Below are 11,082 nucleotides of genomic sequence, written 5' to 3' on the forward strand. Positions count from 1 at the left end.
TGAAAAGGTTCAAATAAGTACAATTAAGCAATAAATTTCTAAATAACCCATTAGTCAAGGGAGATATTAACTTATAAACCTGATGCGGTTAATCTGTTTTTAGAAGGAAATGTCTAGGTTTAAATGTTTCTAATAGACCAAAATAAAAACTTTAATATTAGTGGTGAGTGTGTACATCTCATAAAGCTAGAAGAATAACAGGAAATTAAATGTAAGCAAACCAACAGAGAAGAAATAAAATAAGAGCAGAAGTCAGTGGAATAGACAATAGAGGAAATTAACAAAGCTCAAAGCTGGTTTTTTGAAAACACTAGTATAGTAAACGTAGAATTGTGTAGTGGGAGTTCTGCTGCAGAGGACTTTCTGCCTAGCTGTAGGGAGCGTGGTAAGTAGAAAACATTCAGTTCTTATCTCCTTTATGGTCTGCTCAAATGTAGAAAACTATCTGCTCTAAATCATAATTTTCCAGGGCAGCCCATACCTGATCAAGGCAGCATATAAAATCTCCACAATTTCAACCTGATATGGGGATAACTTGGGAAATGCTTGTTTAATGCTCCCTGCCATGTTGATCAAGATTTTGGCAGGCCAACATCATAATGTTGATCCTTAATATACTGTGAACATTTGTACTGGGAATGGTTCAAGGAAGCAGGTGAGAAGATAAATAATTTTTGAAGCTAGGTTTTGAACCTGTATCATTCACCACCTTTCTGACAATCAGTATCCCAATGCTGGTAGGTGGAGCAAAGACAAACCTACCATAAGGTGGTTGTCCAGATGTTAAACCTTTCACTGATAGTGGATTCGGAGGGTATGCTGGCGAAGGGGGAGCACTAGTTAATCCTAAGTACTAGGAAATAGTAGCTGTAAGAATGACATACTTGCCTGGATATTGCCAAACACCACTGATGTCCCACAGAAAGGTAATGAAGAGCTGAGGGAAGTGCTGGGTAATTGAGTTCCAGATGTAAAAACCTTTCCTGCAGTGAGAGGTAGAAAAATCCAAGGACTGGCTCTCAGTCAGACTGGCCCGGAGATGCTTCTGGCAGTAACATCACCATGGCTGCCCAAGGAGAACCCCAAGTTCAATTCAAACTTGTATTGGTTGGTGACGATGGGGCTGGGAAAGCTACATTCATGGAACATCATCTGACTGGGGAATTTGAGAAGAATGTATCCACTTTGGGTATTGAGGTCCCTCCCCTTGAGTTCCAACAGAGAGACTATTAAGTTCAATGTGTAGGATACAGCGGACCAGGATAAGTTCAGCAGATTGAGAGACAGCTCTCATATCCAAGCCCCGTGTGCCATTATAATATTTGATGTAACTTCCACTTACTTACGAGAATGAGCTAACTGGCAGAGAAATCTGGTACGAGTGTGGGAAAACATCCCCATCATGTTATGTGGCCACAAAGTGGATATTAAGGACAGGAAAATTAAGGCTAAATCAATGATCTTCCACCAAAAGAAGAACCTTCGGCACTATGGCATTTCTGCCAAAAGTAACTACCGCTGTAAAAGCCCTTCTTGGCTTGCTAGGATGCTAATTGGAGACCCTATCTGGGAGTTTGCCGCCATGCCTGCTCTTGCCCCGCCAGAGGTTGTCCTGGACCTAGTTCTGGCAGCACAGTATTAGCACAACCCAGAGGTTGCTCAGACCACAGCTCTCCTGGGTGAGGGTCAGGGTGAGGATGCCACCCTGTGAGAAAGGAAAGTTGCAGCCCAGGGTCAGAAGTCTAGTTCAGAGGCACCTGTCCTGTGCTGTCAGTGCAGAGCAGAACCTGTGCTTGGTCTTTGGGATGCTGAAAGACATGAATGGACTTTGGAATGAATGTGGCGTATTTATTTGGGAACGTAGTGTTTCCTTATTGAGTTTCAAATATAAAACTGCTAGTCACACCACAATATTCAGTGGTAAAACCTTGCTTGTTACAGTCATTCTCATTCCTTTTTCCTTCAGAATAAAGTTGTATTTCAGGGGAAAAAAAGGGGGAAAAAAACAGGACTAAGTCTAAAACCAATCAGAGAGAACAAATTTAAAGAGGGTTGAATGCTCACCAAGGCTATTCTGTTATGTCAAGATTATTTACCATGGTTGGAAATCGTGTGGCTTTGGATGGACACCAGAGTGCATGCCAGGACACTTTTTGTCTTCTCAGAATCCTTCCGCGTCTACAAAAGAGCACCCCATCGAGAACTAGCATGCCCCATTCCCCACTTTTCATTTTGAAGATAACTCTGAGGCTCTCTCCCGTCAGTTATAAGATGTGCTCCAAGATCTGCCCCCACCTTCCATCATAGCCACTGTTTCTATAACTAGGGTTAAGTTGTTGCATAACCTCGGTGGTTCTATAAAAGAGCTGTAAGAAATAGATTTTATATATCAATAGGTCCTGGAGAAGTATGAGTGGGACTGTATTCTGATGGTGCTTAAACAAGGTGCAATAACATAAAATAGAATATTTTTTTTACTTGAAAATGCTCTCCTGTGATGTAGTATTTGTCACTGAAAAAATATTCCAGGAAGTGGGGCAAACTTGCTACTGATATGTTTCTGAGAAGCATGTAGAAAACAATGGTCTGTTAAAAGGCCAGGATTGCCATACCAGAAATGGGAAAAATAAATTAAAATGCTCATGGAAGTGGGAAGCCAGGTATAGACATAGGATATATGGCCAAAACTATGCCAGATTATTATATTACATGGGAAGGCTCAGATGACATACCATTCACAAGGGCTATGAGAAGCATCAACAACACTACAATTTTCAGTGATGGCATTAATCTGTAAGCAATGGCTGTCAGTAAGAGAAAGTATTATATTATATATAATATTATATATAATAATATATTATATATATTATATTATATTATATTATATTATATTATATTATATTATATTATATTATAATATTTATATTATAATACTTATATTATATTATAACTCTTATCAGACTGTGGAAGACCATGAAGAAGCCTCTGTAACTACTTCCATTCCTCAGACAGGACAGTAACTAAAACACAATATCATATTCCTTATGGTATTGTGTCTGCCTTATGGTAAGCTTGTCCTTTTTAAAATTCACTATGTCCCCTCCTTCCCGTGTTCCAGGATCTCAAAGTAATTCATGTACTCTATTTCAACATACTCCTCAAAGGGTTTTAAGGAAGTCTTACCTCTCTTTATACTACACCTATAATGATCATTCTAACACAGATCCAATCAGGTGATTCCTCTTTTGCAAAATCCACAAACGGTTTCCTCTTGGATTAGGTCAAAACTGTACAACCTGGGGTGAGGGGTTCTAAAGGGTAAAGGGTGTCAAATATATGGTGACAGAAGAAGATTTGACTTTGGAAGATGAATACGTAATGCGATGCACTGAAGATTTATCATAGAATTGTATACTTGAAACCGATATAATTTTATTAATCAATGTCACTCTAATAAATGTAATAAAAATAAAAACTGTATAACTTGGCATATGCCAATGCATGTACTTTTGAGGCTTCTCCAAAAACTTCTTGTACCCTCTTTCATATCTTTATAAACCCATAGTTTAAGCTTGTGTTACCTGGTCTATTGCCTTCAGCTGTCCTGCCCATACTAAATTATACTCAGAGGCAAGTGGCTATGTCTTATTTATCTTTCTTCCCAGTTACTTATTTAGTGACTGATACATATAAGGTGGTCAGTACATGTAAGACTGAATCAATGTTTGTAAGAGTACCTGGCCCACATTAGCAGTAAGAATCCACAATGGCCAGTTAAATCTATTAGTTGAGTGCTGCCAGGAGGCATACCAGGGCAATATTTGCATTAGGGATGCAGGATTGGCTCATTGTCTTTTGCAGAATTTATTTTCTTTTATAATTAATTTCAGCCTAGGCTAGCATTAAAATTAGTTGTCATTCCCAAGGGCATAAAAATGCCAGTAAATGATGTCAGGCATAATTTTCTCAGAGCAGAAAATGCAATAATACTGCAGTTAATAATTCACATGCATCTACTGTAGAGTTGGCTATCATAGAAATGCTGATCAGCAATAAAGAGGCATCCTGCGTTCTGCTTTTCTGTGCAGATGAAGTTGCCCATAAATTCTTGCCAAGTCAGTATTCAGAGGACATGTATATAGTCCTCATCTAATTTCTAAGCACAGAGACTGGGAAAATAATCACTTATCCCTCACAAACTTCTGGAAGACTCATACATTAGAAATAGAAGGATTTTCAATATCATTCTCATTTGACCCTATCACTGACAGCTCAGTAAACTTAATCTATCGATAATCTGGAACTCTACCCAAGAGCCCACAGTCAGTAGCCTCCAGTGTCCCCCAGCATTTCCTTTTCACCGAAGGATCATGCTGTGAGTGGTGTTGCTCTATAAAGTGTCCCTAGGGTTTGGCAGGTAACCACACTGTTGTAAAAGTTGATGTCAGGGTAAACTCCAGAAGATAGCCCAATTCAAATGTTTGTGCTCTCAATTCAGCCAGACTTTATGTAAGGTTGCACAGTATAAATTGTTCTTTGAAACAGTTTCATCTTTAATTCTGAATTTTTTTTCCTCCTAAAGGTAGAATCAGATGCTTATTTAAAGGCTTTGTTAAAAATTGCTATCTATCGAGTATCAGGAAAAGATAATTCATTCTTTAAATATGCTTCTGTGGCTAAGTTTTGGGAAGAAATGAAAACAATTCCATCTTCAAAGTTTACTGAGAAATTTATTCAACAACATGTTTTAATCTAGGAAAGGCAAAATAAGTTCAATTAGAATTATAATAAAAATAAAATTTCAGTACTAAAAACTGGTTTCTTATCAATGAATATTTAAAGGCCCACTCTATCCTTAGAGATATATTTTAATCTATAAATTAATCTAATAGGATATTTAAATTTCTGTTATATTCAATTTGCTTATAATTAATGTGAATTTAAAAGTAAATTATATTAAGTTATTTGTAAAATACTCAATTAATTCACTAATAATCAATTTGATAATTATAATCCTAAACTGAGAACCTTAAACATGTGTCTCTTACCGCTTCTATTACCTCCTAGCATTCTATAAGCAGTGCTGATCTTTTTGTTTGTTCTTTTGTACTATAATCCTTCTCTGAAGATATGTTTTTGTTAATTGTTTTTTTGAGAGAGAGGAAGGAAGAGATAGAGATAGAGATAGAGATGAGAGAGAGAGAGAGAGAGAGAGAGAGAGAGAGAGAGAGAGAGAGAGAGAGAGAGAGAGAGAGACATTGATGTGTGAAGCAAACATTGATCAATTTGGATCAACCCACAGCCTAGGTATATGCCCTGACTGGTGCACAGGACGACACCCCAACCAAGTGAGCAACCTGACCAGGGCCGTAGTGCTGATCTTACTTTCAGATACAGTAACCACCATCAACCACCCTGTCCATATAATTGTAATGAGCAAAATCCTAAGAATCTACTGATTTAAAAAGTATATTTTTTCCCTTTGTCTATTTAAAACTGTGGTCAGAGAAGTATTAACAGTCTAGAATCACTTCTAAGGAGAGTCTAAGATTCTGAAAGTAAGACACATTTTTAGAGGTCAGCTAATCAATGCTCTCCAATTCCTGCACTTTTCAAGATTTGTCTTTAAACAGTAAATATTACATTTTTCCATACATTGATTAACTGCCTCATCTTTCCCTCCAAGCCACTTAAGACTCATCTTCAAGTAGATTCCCTCAAGAAGCAAACAACCCACTAGAGTTCATGACATTTCTTATGAAAAATATATAAAAAACAAGTTCTCAAATCTTTATGTAAAATATCTAAACGCTCAAAACTTTGGCTTCCATCCCCTTCCCGTCCTAGCATAAGATGGCAGGTTTGCTGCCCAGAGAATCTGAGGACACCAAGTGCAGCAGGAAAGATGTATCTAGAAGGTTATAGGAAAGAATAGAAGAGAGGAAAAATAGAAAAAAAAATTAAGATCGGTTGCACTATTAATGAGACACTGCACCAGTTCTGGAATCCCTATTTTGAGATCTCCTGTATATTCAAGATCATTAAACATATTTAATGCTTAACCTAATTTTCTTTCATTTCTGAACTTCCAGAAACACTTCCGACTAGTTTTATAGTGTCTGACTTGGGAAAATAAAGGACTGGTTTCTTGGGAAATCACAATAAAAAAATCCTCTATGCTTTGCCTACTCTCCCTCTCTTCTTCCCACTGAAAACCCTGGCAACCACTGATCTTGTTACTATATTCACAGTTTTGCCTTTTCCAGAATGTCATGTAGCTGGTATCATACAGTGTATAGCCTCCTCATATTGGCTTCTCTCACTTAGTACTATGCATTTAAACTTCTTTCATGGCATGCTAGCTCATTTCCTTTTGGTGTTTAGTAATAACCCACTGCTTCATCCACTGGAGGCTTCATCTCTGATGGAAGGAACTGCAAAGTGACATTGCAAAATTCATGAATATAAGCAAGAAAATAACTGGGATCATCTTCTTTGGATATATTTTCACCCAGCACAGCCAATTTATCTCCTCATATCATTGCTTTGTGTTTCCTAAGAGAAATAATATACAATAAAATGTTTAGACAGAATATAGTTCTATAAGTGTAGAAATGTTATGTACTCATAAAACCATCACCACAATCACAATATTGAATACATATCATCTTCAAAAGTTTTGCTTTGTCCCTTATAATCTCTTTCTTCCTACACACCCCATCACCCACATCAATTCCCAGGTTACCACTGGTCCATTTTCTGTCAATGTGGATTAGTTTGTATTTTCTATAATTTTATATAAATTTATTATACATGTGTATTCATTTTTCTCTTGATTATTTCACTCAGCACAGTTATTTTGAAATTAATTAATGTTATTTCTTGTATCATTGTTGTTTTTTGTTTGTTTTATGTTTTTTTACTTAGGCTGAGCAGTAGTTCATTTTGCGACCATTTGTTCATTCATTCATGCACCTGTTGATGAAAATCTGGGTGGTGTTCAGAACGTGTTCATAACATTGTTATGAACAAACTTTTCTATGGACGTATTATTTCACTTCTCTGTGCAAATACTTCTGAGTGGTGGATGGCGCCACGTCCTTCTCAACACTTGTTGAGTCAGTAGTTGTAAGTGAAAACATATATAATTATAGAGATATTTCATTACAGTCTGTACTTCCCTAGTGATCAATAACTTGAGCAGCTTTTCCTGTGCTTATATAGCATCCATATATTTTCTCCCCAAAACAACAGAAATTTATTTCTCACAATTCTGGAGGCTGGCAAGTCCAATATGAAGGTGCTGGCAAGGTAGGCTTTATTCTCAGGCCTCTTCTCTTGACATGTAGGCAGTTGCCATCTCCCTGTGTACTCACATGAACTCTTCTTTGTGGGTCTGAGGGACAGGGGAGGAAGAGAGTGAGCTCCCCTATGCATGTTTTGTGGAGAATCTGTTAAAAAATTTTGCCGAAGATTTGATGTACTTTTTGTTTCTTATTTTGAAAGTTTCATATTCCAGATATAAGTCTTTTGCTGACTATATGAATAACAGATATTTTCTCAGTCTGTGGCTTGTTTTTTACCTTTTATAAGTGTCTTTTGATGAGCAAATGTACTTAATTTTGACCACATATGATTTATCATTTTTTTTCTTGTGTATATTTGTGTTTTTGGTTTTTTTGGTGTGTTTTTTTTTCTTTTCATATTATTTTTATTATTATATATTTTTTGGTTAATCCTCACCCAAGGATATTTTCCCATTGATTTTTAGAGAAAATGGAAAGAAGGGGGAAAGACAGAGAGGAACATCGATGTGAGAGAAACGTATCAAGTGGTTGCTTTGTGCAGGAGGCTTAAGGGTCAGAGGGCTGATGCTCTACACACTGACCCAAACCTGCTAGGGCTATTTTTTATTTTTTGTGTAAGAAAAACTTCCTAACCCAAGATAACAATGAATGTCTCCTTTTTTCTTCTAGGTATTTTCATAGTTTTACATTTACTTTTAGGTCTCTGAACCATTTTTTAAATTTTTTTAGAGAGGGAGTAAAGGAGTGAGAGAGATAAGAACATCAATAAGAGAGAGAAACTGATCAGCTGCCTCCTGCATACCTCCTACTGGGGATCAAGCCCACAATCCAGGCTTGTGCCCTGACCAGGAATTGAACCTGTGGCCTCTTGGTTCATGGGTTAACAATCAATCACTGAGCAACACTGGCCTGGTGCCTCTGATCCATTTTGAGTTAATTTCTTTACATGATATGAAGTATGGATTAAACTTTATTATTCTTTACAATATACAATTGTTCTAGTATTCTTTTTTGAAAAGACTATTCTTTTTCCACTGAACTGTCTTTGCACTGTTGTTGAAAATCAATTTCTGAATTCTTTAATCTGTTCCATTGATCTGTTTGTCTATGTTGATGCCAATTTACATTGTCTTGATTACCATAGCTTTTATAATCTGTATTAAAGTCAATATTGTATAATCATTCCACTGTGTTCTTTTTTCAAATTTATTTAACTATTGTAAAACCTTTCAATTTTCATATAAAAACTTAGAATTATGTTACCACGTTCCATAAAAAGCCTGCTGAGTTTTTAACTAAAATCGGATTGACTATGGATCAATTAGTGAAAAATTAATATCTTAAAAATATTGTGTCTTCTGATCTATGTACATGCATTGACTATCTCTCCATTTGTTTTTTTTTCTTCTTTAATTACTCTCGTGAATATGTAATAATTTTCAGTGTCAAGATCTACTCATCTTTTACTGCATTTATCCATAAATACTTTACATATTTTTATATTATAACAAATCTTATTTTTAGTTTTCTTATTGTTTATTTATAGCATATGGAAATGTAATTTATTTATTCATGTTAACCTTGCATCTTGCAAATATTCTACACTTAATTATTAGTTCTAATAGCTATCTTTTCTGTAGATGACAATGGATTTTCTGCATAGGTGATTATGTTGTCTCCACAGAGAGTTTGACTTCTTTCTTTCCAATCTGAATATGGCTTATTTATTTCTTTATTCACCATCATGCATTGACTAGGATCTCCAATACAATGCTGAATAGAAGTAGTGAGATTTTCTTGTTTCTGATCTTAGAATAAAAACAATCATTTTTTAAAACCATGCAGGGTTTTTTTAAAGATTTTTTAAAATCAAGTTCTTATCTTTTTCTCATATACTGAGAGGGTTTTTTTTTTTATTTTTTTTTAATCAGGAATGTATATTGTATTTCGCCAAGCATTCTTTTGTACGTAATGAGATTATCTTATGGTTTTTTTCTTTATTCATCTGTTAATGTTAAATTATTAATACAAATTTAAATGTTAAAGCAGCCTTGCATTTTCTGGGATAATCTCTACTTGATAATGATGCATTGTTCCTTTTACATATTGTTGGATTCCATTTACTTATTATATCTATGTTCATGAGAAATACTGGTTTCTAGTTTTCTTGTGAAGTTTTTTTCTGGTTTTGTTCAGGGTAATTCTGTCATCACTAAGTTAATAGGAAAGTATTTCTTCCTCTTCAGTTTTTGGAAGTCTTTATAGAACTGGTAATACTTCTATCAATTATTGAAAGCAGGGTGTTGAAATCTCCAATTGTAATTGTGGATCTATTGCTCCTTGCAGTTCTATCTACTTTTGCTTCCTGACTTTTGAAGGTTTGTTACTATATACAGCTGTATTTAGATGTGTTAAAGCTTCTTGATGAATTGACTCTTCTGTCTGGTGGGAACAGGCAATATTACTGGCTCGGTATGAACTACAGTAGTTGTTCTACCTAATTCTTCCACATATTTATTTTCCCCTAAGCTACAGGAAGATTCCTACACAAATGTACAGATCAGTCCTCTACTCAAAACTTGAGCCATACCTTCTGCATACGTCAGAGATTTCTTTCCTTGCAACTTTTTACACTTTGGTAATGGCTCTGTGACTCCTCACTGCTTTGGCCTCTGACCTCACAACTGCCTCCTCAACTTGACTAGGATGTGACACTCTGGCACTGTTTCTTCTGGCTCACCAAGGTTAGAAACTATATTTGTAGTTGAAACAAGTCATGTTCATTTATATTGAGACCTGGAATCTCATTTGAAATTATCTTTGTTCTCTTTATTTAAAAAATAATGTTATAATTCTGTAACAATATAAAATATAATGAGAGAAAAAAGAAAATGATAAATAACATAGGACATGTGAATACCACTATTGAACTAATTGGTCTTTTTGATGTCAAAGAAATAAAGTTTCTACAGGCATTTTAAAACTTAACTACTCTTACAATGCGATGCATTATCACCATGTTGTAGAGAAGCCAGTGTAATCCTTTTGTGATTGTTAGAGATACATGTGCTTTAAATAGAAGAGAGCTAAAGAATACTTTGTTTTTGTTACTGCTTTCAAAAAGTTTGGGGGTCAGTTTAGTTCAGATAAATCCTTCAAACATCTGTCTCCTCCTGCAAGCTCATACCAAAGATGTTCAAATGCTTTGACACCTTCTATTTATTTCTTCCCTTTTTTTTTTTATCACCTTTTGTCTTCTCATTTTCTGTTTAAATGTTCCCTGACTTCACTCTTATTTTCCAACATCTATTAGGCCTTCAATAAGGACTGAATATATACAGCATAGATAGATATAGATATAGATATAGATATAGATATAGATATAGATATAGACATAGACATAGACATAGACATAGACATAGATATAGGTATAGGTATAGATATAGATGTAGATGTAGATATAGATATATAGATCTCCCACATTCAAAGGCTATTAAATCACATTGTTTACCCATATCTTCAGAAAAAAAATCACTTCTACTGTCGTGGTAAACAACCTGCTTACCTGTTTATAATGGTCTCACCCTCTAGCAACTTCAGCGCGAAATTATAGCTAATTTGCCTACAAACGTCAGGTGGTCACAATAATCTGGCCACTCAGTGTATGTGAAGGCCAGATTTCTGGTGAAGTTTTCTCTCTGTAGACTTTTCAATTAAAATTCCACAATGTTCTGGTTTTACTGAGTCAGTAAAATTCCCTAATGTTTCAACTTTT

General features: G+C 35.4%; 1 pseudogene; it reads left to right on the top strand.

Moving 5' to 3' along the window:
• The first annotated feature begins 1,062 nt into the window (after positions 1-1,062).
• LOC118664118 lies at positions 1,063-1,711 on the top strand (annotated as a pseudogene).
• Positions 1,712-11,082: the final 9,371 nt, after the last annotated feature.

This window comes from Myotis myotis, unplaced genomic scaffold, assembly GCF_014108235.1.
Source record: "Myotis myotis isolate mMyoMyo1 unplaced genomic scaffold, mMyoMyo1.p scaffold_m19_p_10, whole genome shotgun sequence".
Lineage (NCBI taxonomy): Eukaryota > Metazoa > Chordata > Mammalia > Chiroptera > Vespertilionidae > Myotis > Myotis myotis.